General features: G+C 42.5%; 1 long non-coding RNA gene across 3 annotated transcripts; it reads right to left on the minus strand.

The window, feature by feature from the left end:
* Nucleotides 1–148: 148 nt before the first annotated feature.
* Nucleotides 149–15,772, minus strand: LOC140652264 (uncharacterized). 3 transcript variants are annotated; one of them, XR_012042708.1, is made up of 4 exons: nt 15,658–15,772; nt 5,669–5,810; nt 3,751–3,887; nt 149–2,619 (listed from the first exon to the last, which is right to left on the minus strand). It is a non-coding gene; the product is annotated as an uncharacterized lncRNA (long non-coding RNA). The 3 variants fall into 3 exon arrangements; XR_012042707.1 differs by lacking the exon at nt 15,658–15,772 and adding an exon at nt 15,616–15,653; XR_012042709.1 differs by lacking the exon at nt 15,658–15,772 and adding an exon at nt 6,735–7,291.
* Between the last annotated feature and the right edge of the window lie 1,760 nt (nt 15,773–17,532).

Genomic DNA, 17,532 nt, shown 5'->3' on the forward strand with positions numbered 1-17,532 from the left:
GGTATTGTTAACAGTATGTCTTTGCAAGACCATCCATGGGAAGAGGGTAGAAAAGGGTGAATAATTAGTAATGCATAGGTTCTGTATCAATGAGTAAAAGCACATCACCGCTTACAGTAGGGTATGGTAATAATGTATTATATTAAGGTGCTGTTTTTACAAGTGGCTTCAAATATTGGTGACAACCTGTACAAACATTTATAATATTACTGTCATAACACCCTACTAACACCACGTGTTGGCACCCTGTAGCATTTTAATGCTTCACAGGCAACAGGAAAATATTGCAGAGTAATATTTATTACAATAAATTCAGTAACAATCTCAGATGGTTTACCTATTAATCCATTCATTCCCAATCAACAACTTGAAAAGAAATGCAACCTACATCAATTAATAGCATCATATTACATGACTTCCTTTCTCAATCAAAAATAGTATTATCATTGCAAAGGGTCATTTTAAAGTCAAAAGCATTTCACATTGCCCCATCATCTGATCAGCTTAAGGAGAACTTAGGACGTCTGGTGTTAACGGTTAGACTGCTCACTTGAAGAGGGTATTGAACCCTGCTCTTTTTAATCCACTTCGTGTGTACAGTTCCTGTGCAGCCTCAGAAATGAGCAACCAGATAGCAAAGGCAGCAGAACAGCTTTGATGTAGGTAATTGATCTTTCAGAATGCCAGCTGGAACAGAGTCCTTTGCACCTGCAGCAGCCTCTCTGGTTTACAAACACATTTTGTCTCTTGTCCTAAACAAACAGGGATAAAAAAACCCCCATCCTTTGGCTTTGTGCCATCTCTTGTGGATCGCTTCTTACATGCTTTGGCCACCTAGGTCTGGAAGCTGAGCAAGATGACTGTGGCAGCACTTTAAATTCACTGTCACACTGAGTTCGACTGTGATGTTTTGGCACAAAAGCCTGAGGCAATACTAAGCAGGAGCAATATTACCTTTCCTTGCATAATGGCAAGACAGTTATTCAAATTCTGTTAGTTTATAATTCATCTGACTAGTCACAGAAGTACTAATGGACAGTATTTCAATGACAAAGCCACGTTTCTAGTAGCACAATGCTTTGTAACACTAGGCAACACTTTGATTTACTACTGACATCAGAGAAGAAGTCCCATCCGAATGATTAAATCTACTTCCTATCTCTAAGATTTAGATATCCACGGATGACTTCTGACCAAAGACTGGCCAAGTCTAATGCTAGTCAGTGCAAGAAGTTTGAGAAGTTTGTATCTTAAAAGTTGTGGACTCCGAAATTCTTACTTCCCACCAAGTGAAGAGCTCTCATCCCAGTTCCTCAATTCAATAATTTCCTAGATCCAGCACCTCTGTGTCAGCTCCTGTTTTTTGATCTGTGAATTATTTGACATTTTCCAGGGAAAAAGAAATGCAAGCCTGAGTGACTCGAAATGAGAAATGGCTAAGCAGCACATTGAAGACTGTAGTTCCATGAGTTATCACATTGCTAATCTCACCACGTGCCACATTTAGTGAGATAAAGAGTTGCGGTCTAAGAAAAGTTCAATGTCTGTGTCCCTAAGTCTAGTTATTTCCTAGACACTTCATTTTAGTTAAAATTCATAGGCTAGCAGTATTTTTCCATAGGGAAGCCATAGAGCTTTCTGACATACAACAAGATTTACAGAGTCAGAGGTATTATCTACCTCAGAATATTTTTCAATTTAAATATCATACTAGCTTGTAATGCCATTTGTGTTAATTTGATAGTTTTGCAACCATGAAAACACTTTGTTTTCTACTTAGCAAATGAGTGACCACTGATGAGGGGGATTTTTTTAGGTTTAGAAGGAGTTCTGAGATAAGAATTTCATAGGACCAAACTCAAGTGATGATACAAGTTGTATTGGCCTTGGTGGAATTGCATGCCATGCCCCAGCTGTGAACATGACTTCAGCTTCCCACAAGAATAACACAAATCTTTTCAATTAATTCACAAGTGCAAGTACTGACTAATTACTGTTATGGCTAACACTGGTTAGTGGCTTTCTGGTGAGTATTGAGCTGCTTTTTCAGTATGAAACTTAGCTCTCAATACTGGATAGCAATATCCTCTTGCAGGACCAACCCAACATCATTATAATCTGATAACAACAACGTTGTTGTTCGGATGATTCACAAAGCATTAAGCATGTCTATACATTTACAGAGTTAGAGGCCAGAATCTGAAGCTAAGGCGTACCAAATAATAACCGATAACCAATTGCATTATGTCTGATTTTACTTTCTCAAGAGAATGTGTATCTGAGCCTTAATTTTCTTTCTCCAAATGCTGTACTTTTGGTGTAAGGATCTGTTACTTCATGTGTTCTTAAAGGAAGAATAACTCTATAAAGAAACTGCAAGTTGTATTCACTCAAGTTCCTACCAGCATTTGGCAGGTTTTGGAACAAAGATGATGAGAGCTACTAACTGGGATGCAAATTACTTAAAGAGAACTACCAAGTATGAGCAATAATGGTCACGAAGTCTACTCAGCCGAGCTCTACTGATTGCAGTCTACAAGCTGGTTTGTTCAAGATGAGCCCAGACAAGTCTTGCAGCAGTCTAAGCAGATAGACATGAAGATGCAGCCTCAGAAGTCCCTTTGGAGCAAACGTGCAAAATGAGATATGCAGACCGTTAGTGCCAGAAATGCTACTTTGGAAGCGTAGGGAAGAATAATACACCCTGCTATTTCTTTCCTGTGAGAGAAGGAAGAGGTATTTTTTGTGCCAGGCACCTGGAGCGAGGAGCTGCTACCTCTGCCGCTTGTGGGAGGAAAGGGTGGGAGTGGTGGCATGCCTCCTCCCTCACTGTGCGGTCAAAGGCAAAGGAGCAGCTGGGGCTGCAGCTGCACCATGATGCTGCTTGGGGCAAACATTCAGAAATGCAGCTCTGTTTCTGTAGTGTAGTGCCTCAGCAAGCCCCTGTTCTGGAGATTTTTACAGAGCTCTTTCTTATTCATTCCTCTGACAAGTCTATACAACAGTGAGGCAGGCATAGTATGACGTACCTGGGCCATAGCTCACTGTCACACAGTGACTGCAGGTGTGGTTCAAACGCTCTTACATTCAAACTGGCTCCAAAGTGCATTAACTATAAGGTACTGCTTACAACCATTTTATACACAGGGGCTTAATGGGATAAAACATATGCATTATTCTACAAAAGAGACACAGATTTGCAGTCCTGAATTAGGGGTGGCTACAATCAGAATATGGGCAGTCGCCTCCACTTGCATTACTGGTGCTACAGGACCATGGTCGTTAATATGGATATAAACTCGGACTCCAGTTAGTGCCAGATTTATCCTTCTGACTTTGTATTGCTAAAGGCACTGGTCAAACTCTGCAAATTTGGAAACTGTTCCCTTCCCAACCACAGAGTATTGCTTGTGTATACCTGAAAGTTCTGGTGTAATTCTTGACAATGCTCTGCCCAAAAGGGCAACCAATGTTTATCCTATGGTGGAGCAACATATGATTTTCTTAAGTTAAGGTCCATTAGTTTTTTCAAGGCCCTCTGAGTTGCTCTCAGCCATTCTTCATCAAGTAACACAGGACACCCTCGCTTCACAGCTCAGAGGTTTAACATATGGTGTTTACTCTGTAACAGCACTCAGGAGAGTGAGGATTTCCTCTGAGTGTGTTTTTAATGGTGAGAAGATTTTCTGCAAATCCACCATTTTAAGTAATCTTTGAGTATGTTTCCCTTCAAGGGTTTCCTTTACTCACCGCTAAGCCACCTGAGCTTCCCCCATCCCTCCTCCTGTGCAGATTTTTGTTTTTCCTGGGAGCCGGGATCAGAGTTGTCCGCATGAACAGTCCCTCAGGAATCAGTCTGGCATCTCTTTCCAGGCAGATCTGTAAACCTGTCAGAAGGTCAGGGAGTGGAAGCAGGAGGTAGGATGAGAGAGCGCAAGACTGCAAATCTGCTTGTTGTAGGCTTTAAATGCAAGTTGCAGAGTGGCATGAGGGGAGACTAGCAGACCAATTAATCTCGGAGCCCAGCTTTTAGGAAATATTTCAGCCATGGCTTAGCCAAGAGTTGAGCTAAAAGGTGTTGGAATAGATGTTTGGCCAGCCTGGTCAAGAGTTCAGCCCCCAGACCTCTGTGCAGGTGGGGCCTTAAATCATCTTGCTGAGAACAGAGTAGGAAAAGCCGACTGTGCAAGAAGCTCTCATTTTAAATCCAAGCAATGCTTTTTCCATGTTTTTTTTCATTCAAATGGCTGTAGAGATGCTGTGATCTGAATGGACTCTATGTCATTGCCTTCACAGCAGAGAATTGATCCAAAATCCTCTGGGGAGAGTGTTGAGGTGCTCAAGGGAGTGAGCACCTGCTGGAGGAGGCCCCAGATCTGCAGTGCAGTCCAGCTGCGGGGAACCACCTCCGAACCTCTGGCAGGAACGTGCTTGCTCATCTGAGCTATGGCAATAGCAGTGGCAAAAGGGCTGCCATCTTTGCTGTGACATGGGTGTCTCCTGTCTGTCAGACTACATGACAGAGTGCATCCAGGGCCTCTAATAGTTTATTAGGACTGTACAAGAGTTCTGCAAGTGAGCTGGTAATCCCAAAGGAAGGTGGTTGATATGTTTAGCCTGATTTCCTCACAATTTTGTGTCTGGTTCTTCATACGCACCTTCTCTATTCACGTCTGACGACAGTTACCACAAAGCAGGATCAAAGATACCAGAGTTTCCTTTACCTTTGGTATTGACACTTTTGATTTCTCAGATGTTACGCAAAGACAGCTGCCACAGCCAACAGCACTTTTAATAGTACTAGTGAACAGGTATTTTACAGCAATATTCTGTATAGTTTATATCAGTGGACCTGCTTAAGGAACAAGGTAAATAAAATACATTTTTTTAAACATTCCCAAAAGGCATAAAATAGCAGCACTAGAGTCATTACAAAACCATGCTGTCTTGTTAGGGCTTTTTACTTCCCATAGTGTTATGGGAGAAATACACGATGCCTGTAGTAATGCTACATCTTTGGCAGATAGTCCTCTGTGCTCAGTGAGAGCATGCCATTTGTGACAGGATCAAGTAGCAGAAGATAAGACTCAAGCTAGCCACATGATTACTCTACTTACGTGGGAACTCCAGTATTTTGAAGAGTTCAAAGAGCAAGTAAACTGGGTCCAGACTTTGTTTCTGGACTACTTCCAAGTGCAAGGTTACATTTCATAAATAACCTGCACATATTACCCTTCAGGCACCTTTAAAAGGAAGGCACTTCAGAAAAATATACAATTCACTTGTTTGCAAGTCCAGTAAGTGGAAATTTCCAAGCCTTTCTTACTCTCTCCTGTTACATTAACAAAACCGGAAACCTTCCTGCAGATGAGAACAGAGTGGTGACCGATATTCTTGTTGGCTTGAACAATTACTTTTGAAGTCTGTTTTTTCAGAGGCTAGTCATTTGCTGCATGCTTCACTACCTCTGTTTCTCTGTGAGTTTGGATGGGTGGAGTTCATTTTAATTTCCTGCTCTTCTTCTACCACAGTAATTATACCATCAGCTTTTTTTGCTGTCATAGTGCTTTAAGAAAATTGAACTGTGAGTGACTGGTACCTGAGACAATATTTGGAAAACAAAAGAAATCCTACCCTAGACCTATTTCTAGATTTTTCTCCATCTTACCATTTCATGTACCACCATCTTTAGGCACATCTTCAGCATATCTTCAGCTTCTCGCAAAGCTGTTAGAGTGCTCTGAGATTTCCAGGTTTGATGTTTTAGATTATACTACCTTGGAGGCAGGGACTACGGCTCCTCCTTGTTCCTGCAAGTGGCAAGCACAAAATGCTAGTGTTGCAACTAAAATTACTAAAGTAATTTTAATTTTAAAATGTACCTCTCAGTTGTTTCGAACTCAAGCATACAAATATATCTATAAACACACAATGTGGACCCAGTAAATACAAATAGTGGATCTGAAAATATGGAGAGGAGACTAAGGGAAAAAAAGTGCTATCTTCAAGAAACAGATGCGTGCTTTGTATATTCCTCTTGTCTGCTTGCCGGCAGGAGAATGTCTGTCTTTTGAAGTAGGCCGCCTTGCTCTGTATAATGTATCAGTCTGCAGTCATCAAGAAAGTTGATGTTCTTCACCCAGAAGTATTAACCTTTTTGAAGAGACTGACCATGAGCAAAATAATTTTTCTTGAAGGAAAGATAATTTTGCTCAGGACAGACATTTCTGCACCAAAGCACAGTGACATAAATGTCAGTGTCTAAAAGTTTTAAAAATTTTACAAATTCATCAGACCAAAATATGTGGCTGCTATGTCACGATTTGTCAGGACTTTATTATGCTGTATCCCAGTCTGACCGATGAACTGTTAAATGTGTCACACTGATGCATATGCCTATGAACTAAAAGACTCAATGGAAGTTATATAGCATGTGTAATGGAATGAAAAAAAAAGAACAGGAGTAGGGAGCTTTTTCTTTTTGTCTTGCAAAACATCTATCATTTTCTTAGATATTAGCACAGGCCTTTCAGTATGTTTTAAAAGATTGAACTATTCATCATAAAGGTAAATTTACTAAAAGCATTAGCTGTTTAAAAATGTTAAACTATAAAGGGGGTGGGCAGAGAGCTTACAACGAGTCCATTGTTCTGCTTTAAGCACTGTCACCCTGAGCCGGGAACAAAACCGAGAGCTGGACAAAAAGGAGGTCCAGCCATCTAGTGGTAAATTACCCTGACGTGCAGCCTGCTGATGTCTGCTTTCCATGGGGATGCTCACAGGGCCTCCATCTGCTCTGTAGAGGGAGAAAGGGACATTTCCCAAATTTTGATAGGTGCAGGACTCGGCAGCAGTGAGACATCTAGGGACCAAGCTAAGGTGCGTAGGACCCCGCAGCCAAATTGGGAGAGCGGTTGGCAGGAGAAGTAACTGTATCAAACACAAGGTCAGCTTTTGCTAGGTTGACAAGGAAGAGCCTGCTGTACACTGTAGAAGTGTTGTACACTGTAGAAGTACACTTGCTTACAGTCGCCTGCTTACAGTGCTTATTCAGACAGTCTTTTTTTCAGAATATATCTGTGTCCTCACGAGCTTGCACATGCCACCCTGCCTGCATCTGCACAGCAGTATTCAGGAAAAATTTGGGGCAGTTTTCCATAGTTCCATAGCAGAGAACAGCATGTCCAGAGGCTATGCACAACAGAATGGTGCAATACACTCAGGTCCCACTTCACACAAGGAAAAGAGAGGTGTAAGCCGAATTGTCACAAATAAAACAAGAATGACGCAATCAAACAGCTACACAAAGAAAGCCATCTGCTTAGTCCAAGCTGGGATAAAACACCTACCCACCAAATTTATTGAGAGTGAACTGTTTTATATTTTCTATATGGTTACAAACTACTAGAAAAAGCTTAATCTTGGCAAGACCTGAAGAGAGATCAAAACAGTAAACCATGAAATAATACTTCAAGGAAAGAATAAAAAACATACAATGTTTATGCCTGAATACCTCTCGGTATGCCAGAGCTCCCATTCCAGAAGCGATCTCAGTGCTTAGAAGCCCACATCTCCTTGAAAGTGGTCAGATGCAAGTCCTACGGGGCCTAGTATGCAACTTGCTTAGGCACAGAGAAGATGTATCCAGCGGGATAGCCTAAGCAGTCTGGACATTAAATGACTATTAGTTTCAACATGAATTGAACCTCAGTAAAAACATAAAGCCAATTATCTGTTTACCCAACTATGGGTGTAAGTGCTTTACTTACAACAACCAAGATTAAAGATACTGCCTCTCTTACATAGTGACAAGGAATTGATTTCCATCTATGTTTGTTAACCTATGGAGTAACAGCATGATATTAAATTCCTTATTGCAACATTTTACTCCAAGCTATTTTGACTGCTACTGAACTCTTTTGAAATATCAAATTTTGTCCAAAGCACATCCCGTTCTTGGCTTACATACACATGAAACTGCATTGCAGGTTGTACTCAGCTACGAAACACTGGCCAAAGTACAGTCATGGTTATACCAGCCATAGCCAGGTAAATATGGAATAATTTTGTGAAACTCCAAATAGTTACTTTGTGCTGTAAGTGAGAATTTTCATAACTGAAAACAAGTTTCATTCCAAGTAGTTACTGAAGGATGAACTGATTTTAGCAGACACATTTGTTCTTTATCAGAAAACACAGTACTGGAGGGAGTACAGAGGATAATGCTTCCCTTGAGCTAGGGGATATTTGAAGTCAGCTCAGTCAGTGTTACTTGCTGACAGCCACTAGCATAGAAGAAATACAGCTGTTTCCTACTAGAGTGATATCAGCTACTATATCTCAAACTCTCACTTCTGTTTGCATAATGTTTCTGCTACCTACAGTGGATAGCTAAAAAAGCGGGGAGGGAGGCGTATCTGGTTGCTGTTTTCAAGTGGTATTTGCCATTGATTCTCCTACCAAAAGCTGGAAAGTAGATAGGGATGCAAATTCATCATGAATGTTTTGTCAGAGTTCTGTTCTAAGGAGTGTTTGGCCATGGAGAGGTTGAGTCTCCCTATGAGCAATTATGCTCATATTTCATCTGGTCTTTACCAAACATGCTCTCTCACCTGGCTAACAGGAGAAATTAACTGCCCAGTGCCTGCAACATTGTGTTCCCCGGTGGGATGGCTGCCTCATGCCATCTGGCTTTGCCCCTCTCATTTCACTGATGGATCACACCTGATATTTGTGTTGAATCCTACACCACAACACTTTCAGAGCTGTCTGAGACCACAGACTTTAGAAGGAAAATGAGCAGAAAAGCTGTGCTTTTTACTTCTGTTTTACCCACTGGGAAGCTGAGGCAACAGGTAAGCTGTAATGGATTTTCTTACAGCATCTCAGTAGATCCGTGGCCAGGTTTGCTGCGTGTTCCTGTACTCAGCAGTCAGTAAGAGGCTAGGGCAGAATGCTAGACACAAGCATCCTGCTTCAAAATCTTTCAGTCTGCTTTGCCTTTTTTCCAGGTGAATAGGGCCTCATCTTTGGGATGGAGTAGTATCCAAATCTGCATTCCTCTGCCATACGTTTTGGATATTCATTGAAACAGGGTTTTTTTTTAAAGACTTGAAACTGGAATTTAAAAGCTGCTGACTTAAGAAAAAGGAGCCAGGAAGGAGAGCAACAGAGAAGGGATCAATGTTTTTGGGCAGAAAATATGGAAACAGCACCTCCTTCAATTTGTAAAACACCCACTGAGGTCAGGGTGGGGTGGTCTGGCAATGAGTACAAATGTACACAATCCTGCAGCCATTTGGGGCTGTCTGCACTCAGAGCACCACTGCTGTCTTACTTTCTGCTACTCTGCAGGTTGCCTGCTGCACTCGGCAAACACACTCCTGTGGTTATTTTTGAAGCAGCTCCTTAAAACAGATGTCCTCATGTGTGTCTCTTCCCTGCTACATAAATAACAGTTTGCCTCATGCTCCTGCCATCCTTTTGAACTAAATTAAAAAAAAAAAAAAAAGGAGGGGGAAAGAAGAGTATCCTTTCCCACTGGTGATTTCTGTTGTAGCTTTCATGGCACTGTCACTCTGGGGCATGTGTTGCCTTCGTGCCCTTCTTAGGGTGAGCTTCAAAAGTTTTATCTTTCTGACCTTCTTTCCTGCCCTTCGCAGGATTCTTCCCTCTTTAATCCCTTTCCAACTCTCTCCCACTTCTCCTTCTCTGACTTCTGGAAGCACTGCAAACACCCCAAGTCTCATAGAAACTTCCTCTTGAGTAATACTACCAAGGAAGGATCCACACATACCAGTTACTATTTGTCTTTCTTGCATAGTCTTCCTGCAGCTAGCAGTACCATTGTTTGCCACCCATACCTGCTTGTTTTGGGTATCCCAGACTCTTCCGTTGAAAGGAATCATTCTTCTTAATCACTTTGTCCTTCACTTCTCTTGGCGATACTAACATCAGTATATTCCTAAAGAAGCAAATGGAATGTGTGCAGAATGGGCTGGCTTGAGATGCATGGATGCTGACCTGTTCCTGTGAACCTGATAGAACCAAGCCAGTAACACCAACAAGAACCAGCTGATGACATCACTGGAAAGACCTGAACCAAACTACCATGCTCCCTCGTGCTCTCTCTTTAGAAACCAAGTCTGGCACATTCTTGCCAGCTCTCAGAGGATCTGCTCTGCTCTCCCACAAAGCAGCAAGCCCCAACTTGGACTTCTGACTTCCAAAGAACATGCAGGAAGCAGCCTTCGCTCCAAGATTATGTAACTTTTAAACACTTATTTTTAGGTGTTGAATCTAGGGGAATCAGCCAAGCAATCAGTCAGACTGTCCATTCCAATGATTAAAGTATGTGCTGAGTTGTGGGAAAACATATGAAATAAAATATCCTTGACAGAATATTTGGCCTAAATGTCATTATCTGGTATCTTTTATGCACACAGGGACTGATTCTGCTAGCCTTGCTCACAGAGTAGCCAGGAAGTATCCTTACAGGTTTAAAGAGAACTGATCAATAAGGTACTTCTCGTGAGTGGAGGAAGCAAGCACAAGCCAGCAGAGGTAGAGGCAGAGGAATTACATAGGCCTACGGACTTTGAGCCCACACGTGAAATCCCAGCTCTGAGCAAGTCAATAGGAGTTCTGCGATTTTGGCTGGGGGTGGAGAGATTTTACCACACAGCTTATTGGGCAATGCTCCTACCAAAGTACAAAACAAAAACCAATCTGCAGAGCCAAGGGCTTAGAACAAGAAAAGAATATTTTCCTCTGTAGCCAAGGCCCTATGTACAATCAGCAATTACGCCACTGGAAGCTAAAACAAGAGAGTATAGTCTATAAAATGCAACATCTCAGAGACAGTCCTGGTGGTGTAATAGCATTCCTGAATGGCTGTTGTAGTGCTGTTGTCAACAAGGCCTCTGGAATGCCAAACAAGGTTTCAACAATTGCTAATGCCACTCAGTTATATTTGCTTCTTTCTAAGTGACTGAAAAATTATCAGACTGTCTGTTTCCACTCCTCCTCTTTGCCTGATGTCTCTGAGAGCAGGGTCCTACGATCTTGGGTATCTGCAGAAGCTTTGTTACTGGTGGCACGGGGATTATAAACAGACCATAATGTAGGGACAGGGTTTAAATTGAACTCGTAAGGTTCAGAACTTCTTTTTCTGTTTGTATCTTATTTTTTTTACCATGTAGTCTCTTTCTCTTAACAGCTGTGCTCCCCCTAATGCTAGAAAAGGAAAATAGCCTTCTACTATTCAGTGCTGTCTAAGAGGACATTCAAAGATGCTTCACACACAGACAGGCCTTCCACACCCTGTGGAGGTTTTTAGCCTTACGTTACATCTCTCAGCATGACTTGGCCAACAGAAGAAACTGAGAATGCGAGTGTTGCGCGCTAGGCACAGCTCTGTGCTACGCTGTAAACTATTACACAATTGCTGTTTTAACATGGAAAATGTATCTCAGTTGTGATTTGGGGGGGTGTGGGGGTGGTCATTGGTCCAACTGCTCAATAGTGGGAAAGGGAAAACTTTAGCTGTTGCTCTGCTGAAGAAGTGGGGGAGAAGAAGGGGGGGAGAAAAGAAGAGGGGGGAAAGGGGAAACCAAATCCAAACCGAGTGTGACACGAGCCTGGAGTTACACTACAGGGTTCCAGATAGTAGGTGTGTTAAAAAACACCCCCACCCCAAACACAGAACCAAAATAAAACAATTTAATTAGAGGAGACAAAGTAAGATCAAACAATCTTAGCCCCACAGAGCAGCTGTGTTGGGGCACACACAGGCTCCAGCCTCCTTTTGCTGGCACATGGAGACCATGGGCTGTGATACGAACATGATTACACGGAGCTAAAAGGACACACTGACAAAGGGTCAGGTCATGTAGAACGTGTTTCTTCTTCATAGGCTTGTGGGGTAAGGGTGAGATCATAGCGCAAGCCTTCAGCAGGACTGAGAAACACTCCGTCTAGCTGCGGTACAGCATCCTCTGTCAGAAACGTTGAAGCTCTTAGCACGTTAGCAGGGAAGTGAAGGAAATAAAGGCAGCAAAGGCCTCTCAGTGTCCTTACCCACTGCAATGGGCGGGGGCTTAAAATCCCCAACATACATGTTTCAATTACAACTCAAAATAAATAGCTCACTGTCAGCACAGTATAGGAGAGGGGAGGAGAGCACCGACAGGACATTCTCTTTAGGGGAATAGGTTGAGGATGGCAGACAGTAGCACAGTACACCTGCTCTAGGACACGCTTTCCCATCCCCACCAGGATGACACCTCTCCCTCCCTCCCACCGCAGCCCAGACTTCACCTCTCCCATACAGCCATCCTGGCAGCTGGGAGGCTAGGCCAGGAAAACTCATCCAGGGTGGACGTGACACCATGCCTCTGGCAATGGAAGGAGCTTGCTGCAGGTCATTTCTCTCTTCACCCTGCCACAAAAGCCTGAGCCATCTCCTCCAGACACCTTCTGAACCCTACTGACACCAGCTGAGAGGAAAAAAAACTAGTGCTGTTTTAGTTAATTTTAAACCAGTGAAAGCTGATTATTGCTTAGTAAGCCTAATCCATGCCTGCTCTCTAAATACAAAGGGAGAAGTATGTATGTTTTCCTTTACATAGCAAAGCAAAGTAGACTAGGATGAGAATCTTTTTAGAAACTATGAATCAGAGGACTTGATGAGAGCTGTCCAGTTTGATCCTTTTTCTTTCTAACTGCCATTGCAGCCAGGAGTTGAAATTCTGCTGCACTAAAGCTCTCAGCACAGCGTGGTCAGCTGTGTGCTATCAACACTCCCGTCCTGCAGGCTCACTCACACATTAAAAAAAATATTCCTGCATGTCAGAAGCAGCAAATTTCAAAAGCAGCAGCAGCCAACAAAAAATCATGGAAACTTAGGTGCCCACAACAGCTGGCACAAAGGTTTAGCAATATATGCCATGCTGACTGCATCAAACCATGGGCAACAGATGTATTTTGACACCAAATCCTCTTTCTTCACATTTAGGTGTATTAACTGTTTGAGTAAGGGCTTCCTCCCACATACCTATTTCCTGTCCCCCTTAATGCATGGCATTCTGCCACCCAGAGAGCAGAGTACGTTCACCTTCTTGTTCAGGTCACAGAACAACTCCAGCCATGCTTGAAGCTAAGCAGTCTCCCAGCTGCCACCACCTGAGTCTCACATCAGTTGAAGCTGATTTAAAAGCAGCAGACATCAAAGTCATGTCAAGCAAAACTGATCCATTCCTCCTGCAAAAATTACACAGGGGAAAGGCAAGGGCAGGCAATAACAGTCCACAGATCTTCTAAAAGAATTTGGTGTGAGGAGCAGAGCTGTACTGAAATGAAAGCAATGCAAGGAGGCTGCTAGGTTGGCCACATCCTCTGAAGACAGGGGAAGGTAGCAGCTTCATCTGCAACCATTACCTGTCTTGGCCCTCTGGGAATAGAGCCGGGAGAAGAGAGCAATACCTGCATTCTGATTCCCCTTCTCTCTTTCTGCAGATGGCAAATACTCAGATTTTCAGACTGCTTTTATGCCTTCCCATGCTTCATCACAGCAAATATTTGCAGGACACACAGTGCTTCTCTGTTTGACCTGTTCTGAGCTGTCTCCTCCTTAGATGCAGATCCTTCCTTCAGCCTCTTCTGCTTTGTAATCTTTGCTTTTCTATTTGCATGGTTTGCTGGGAGGATGAAGGCGTTGCTTTCCTTACCTCCCTGCAGTGGTGAAACCTGACAGATTTAACTTAAGCCATAGCTTCTCTATTGCTGTCATTGTAATGAGAAAACAGATCTCTGCTCTCCTCAGGGTTTTCATTATAGATACATACCAGATAAACTTGGCCCACCTGTACAAGGTTGAATGACAGTCTTAAAATACTTGAGGCCCTTCAAATTTGATCTACAATGCAATTTTTAAATAGCATGAGTACTAGCAAAATGGCACCAGCATGACCTTATAGGTCTATATAATCCCTAAATGAAAAAGCTTATGTTAATCCTGCAAGGCTTAAAATCAGTTTCTGATACAGACTGAACAGAGTTAATGGAACCAGCAGATCCATGGATCCAGCTGCACTCAGTCCTGATGCCTCATACTAGAGGTGGACACCTTTTCTAGTGCAGGCAAGGCCTATATGAGTAACCCTTCGATAAGCACCACTCAGACTGGTCTGGAAGGAGCTTGGTATCATTCAGTTTGTGGCAAACAGCCATGGAGAGTTTCTTACAGGCTTGCACACCAAAGCAGTGATTCTGATGAGAATGAAATAATGAGCATCTGGGGCTTGATGACATACAGTGACAGCGGAAAAACTGCAGGTGGGTGCCATCATCAGTAACAAGATACTATAAATGTTCATAAGTTTGTAAGTGCTTTTCTTTAGGGATAGTCGTATGCCAGAGCAGCACTTGTCTGTCACTGAGAGCCTTGCTCCCCTACAGACATCAGCAGCTTCTAATAGTCTTCAGTGCAGTTGCTTTATCGTTATCAGCAGGGCGCACAAAATTGTTTGCAGAGCAGCAGGCTGGTCGGGTTATCTGGCAGCCTTAAAGCTGTCTCTTTCTGACAAATACCACATGTTCTGCTCTAGCAAGGGGCTAACCCTTACTTGGAACAGTAAAACAAGCCTAGTGGTAAATAAAGCTGAAGTCAGATCCAATGAGTAAATCCAAAGGGAGGCCTGGTAGCGTCAGGCAGCCAGGTAAGTTTGAAACCCAGACTTCCACAAAATAATACTGACAGCGACTGCAGATCAGATCCATTATCTGCTGTACGGGCCCAGACTGGCAGGAGCCACGTGCACTGTAAAAGTGGGCCTTGCCTTTGGTTGTGAGAAAAGGTGTGATCTTAGTTTATATCATCTAAGGCAAGATAACTAATACAAGGTAAGTGAGAGAGCAAGCCAGCTGTATTTTTAACAAGAGCTAACAGGATGAAACGACTGGCACCATGCAGTGCTTAGTCCAGTGTGACTCATACCAAAAGTGCGAACAGCTCTATCCTTGATAGGATATGAACTATCACACACTAATAACTTTTTTTTCCCCAACCAAATGTGTATCCATAAAGTCAGAGAACAGGAAGCACGTCCTTCCCCCCTTGGGTAAACCCACCTAAAAACATGGAACATCTGTCACTATGTAACTTTTTCATGGAGTCATTTCCTATGGCAGATGTACATTTGCAGAAGGCCATCCTGTGACAGATACCACAAACGATTGCTTGTGGGAAAAAATACTTTTGTCTTGTGATTTCATGTCCCTTTTCCATTGGCTTTTCATGGGCATGACTGAGTTTTAACCCGACTGGTTGCAAGAAGAAAATCGGCTCATCCATTCACAGTACACTCACATTTAAGTAGTATATTATACGTGTTCCCAGAGTCCCTTAGCAGCAACGGCAGCCTCCAGTGCAAGAATGCCTAATCACATTTAGGGAAAATTATAGAGCAACAACAAGCCATGCACTTTGGGCACAATCCCTTAAGTCAATGAAAATTTGTTTATACCCGTAGTGATATCTGACAGCAAAGGAACAGTTCAGATAATTGTTTTAATAAGATGTTATGCACAGAGTCAAAAAGCCAAAGCCCTACTTACAGTACCAGAAACCTAAGGATCAGAAGCCTTCTTCGGTCTTACCTCCTTGATCAAAAAGATGTCCCGTTCCTCTTTGAACCTTTGTTAAAGCTAACCAGGCTGAGCTGTCAGCATGACTCAGCAGTCACATCCAGTTTCCACATTTAGCTTTTGAATCTCATGCACACAGTTTGCCACTACATTACAGGTCTCTCTTTAAGGAACTTTAAGATAGAGACACTAAACACAGCCTATGCATTACATCTAGGTCCATAACACAAGTACAGTTACTTCAATTAAATACGAGGACTGAAATAAAATGCAAACTTGGTGTATCTATAAATCTTTTTTTCAAAGGAAAGTAGATTATAGCTGGAATTTTCTGTTATTTGAGCTTGTCTTCTATCATTTCTTGAAAGATTTGCATCCCCTTACCCTTGGAATGTAAAAAATGTATATTAAAGAAGCTATTATGTGGAATGGCTGGTATTTTTGTAAGCTTAAGTTTTATTAATAGATTACAGTAAAGATGTGTGAAAGTTAATTTTATGGAGGCAAGATGAGGGACATTCATGAAACTTCCCTTATTGGTAAAACTTGTGCACAAATAAAGAACAATTGGTTTTGGAAGTATTTCTATCTTCAGCTAATTTGTCTAGGAAGGAGTTAAGTTTTTCAGGAGGCAACACAATACATCAAAGTCTGATAAGAGATTTATTTGGCAGAGAAAAATTAACAGTTCTACATAGGAGAGTTGTAGCAATTACACCAGGGTGAGGCTTTTACTCCTTTGCAGACACAGACTCTCTCAAACATGGAAACTCTATGCACCTGAAATTCAGGTGCCAGTAACAGGTCAGATTCCCTAAAATGTAAAATGAATATTTATGAGAAACTGAGGGGTTTGTACATATTACTATTTATCATTAACAGTAGTTCCTTCCTTTTTGCAAGCTTTACCATGATTTAATTTATTCTAGAACAATCAAAGAAAAGAAAAAAAGACCCTTCCCCTCAAGCAGATCCAATTTTTACTCTTGTGAATTCACACTTCTGCTACATTTCCAGGTCTGCCATTCTGTCATCCAGGATACACAAGATCTTAATTGGTGACGTAGAGAGCAAGCAGAAAAGAAAAAAAAATAATCAGGACATCCTCAAACATCTCTCTCACTTCAGCCTTTCTTCATACAGCACAAAGCAGACAAAACAGGATCCAGCTGACAGCATTTATTCCTTTGAAGGTCAGCTTTAAAAGAAAGAGCTACTGTAGCTACCTGAAAAGCCCGTGAAGTGCTTTTTATGGAGCAGGAGCCTGAACTCTGGAAGAAGGCAGCATGAAGACACAGGCATGTGCTCACCCGGGGAGTCACCCCCATGGAAATATACCTCATGCTTCAAAGTGAACCTGCCCTGCACCCAGGCATGGGTCAGGTTGGTGCAGTTCCCGGTCTGCAAAGCCCAGAGAGAGAGAGGAACATCTAAAGCTCCCTCGCCATGACAGAGAAAGATGAGTTTACACGATGAGTCATCTCTCTCCTGTACCTCTTCTGTTTGACAACAGCGTTGAGCCAGCCAGCGCTGACTTTCCATGGCAAAATGCCCGACGCGAAGAAATTAAGCTGGTTTTGTTTATGGCTGTTTCATTTATTAGGTCACAAGATGCGACGGGTGCACTCGACCCCTTAACCAAACTAGCAGTAGTTTGGTACAGGCTCCAAAGGAGGCAAAGGCCTGAACCGTAGCTGGGCCAAGAACTACTCTCGTTTCAGTCTGTTATCTGAAAACGCACAAAGGAGCAGAGTGACACAGTGAGCATTGATGCGTGTGAGCTTGGAACACCTGGATCATGGATCATGCAATTAACACATGAATAGCAGGTGGCTTTTCCAAGACTCATTTATCAACGAACAAAGTTGTGGGTATAAGGAGTCTCAT

Source organism: Ciconia boyciana, chromosome 5 (genome assembly GCF_034638445.1).
Source record: "Ciconia boyciana chromosome 5, ASM3463844v1, whole genome shotgun sequence".
NCBI lineage: Eukaryota > Metazoa > Chordata > Aves > Ciconiiformes > Ciconiidae > Ciconia > Ciconia boyciana.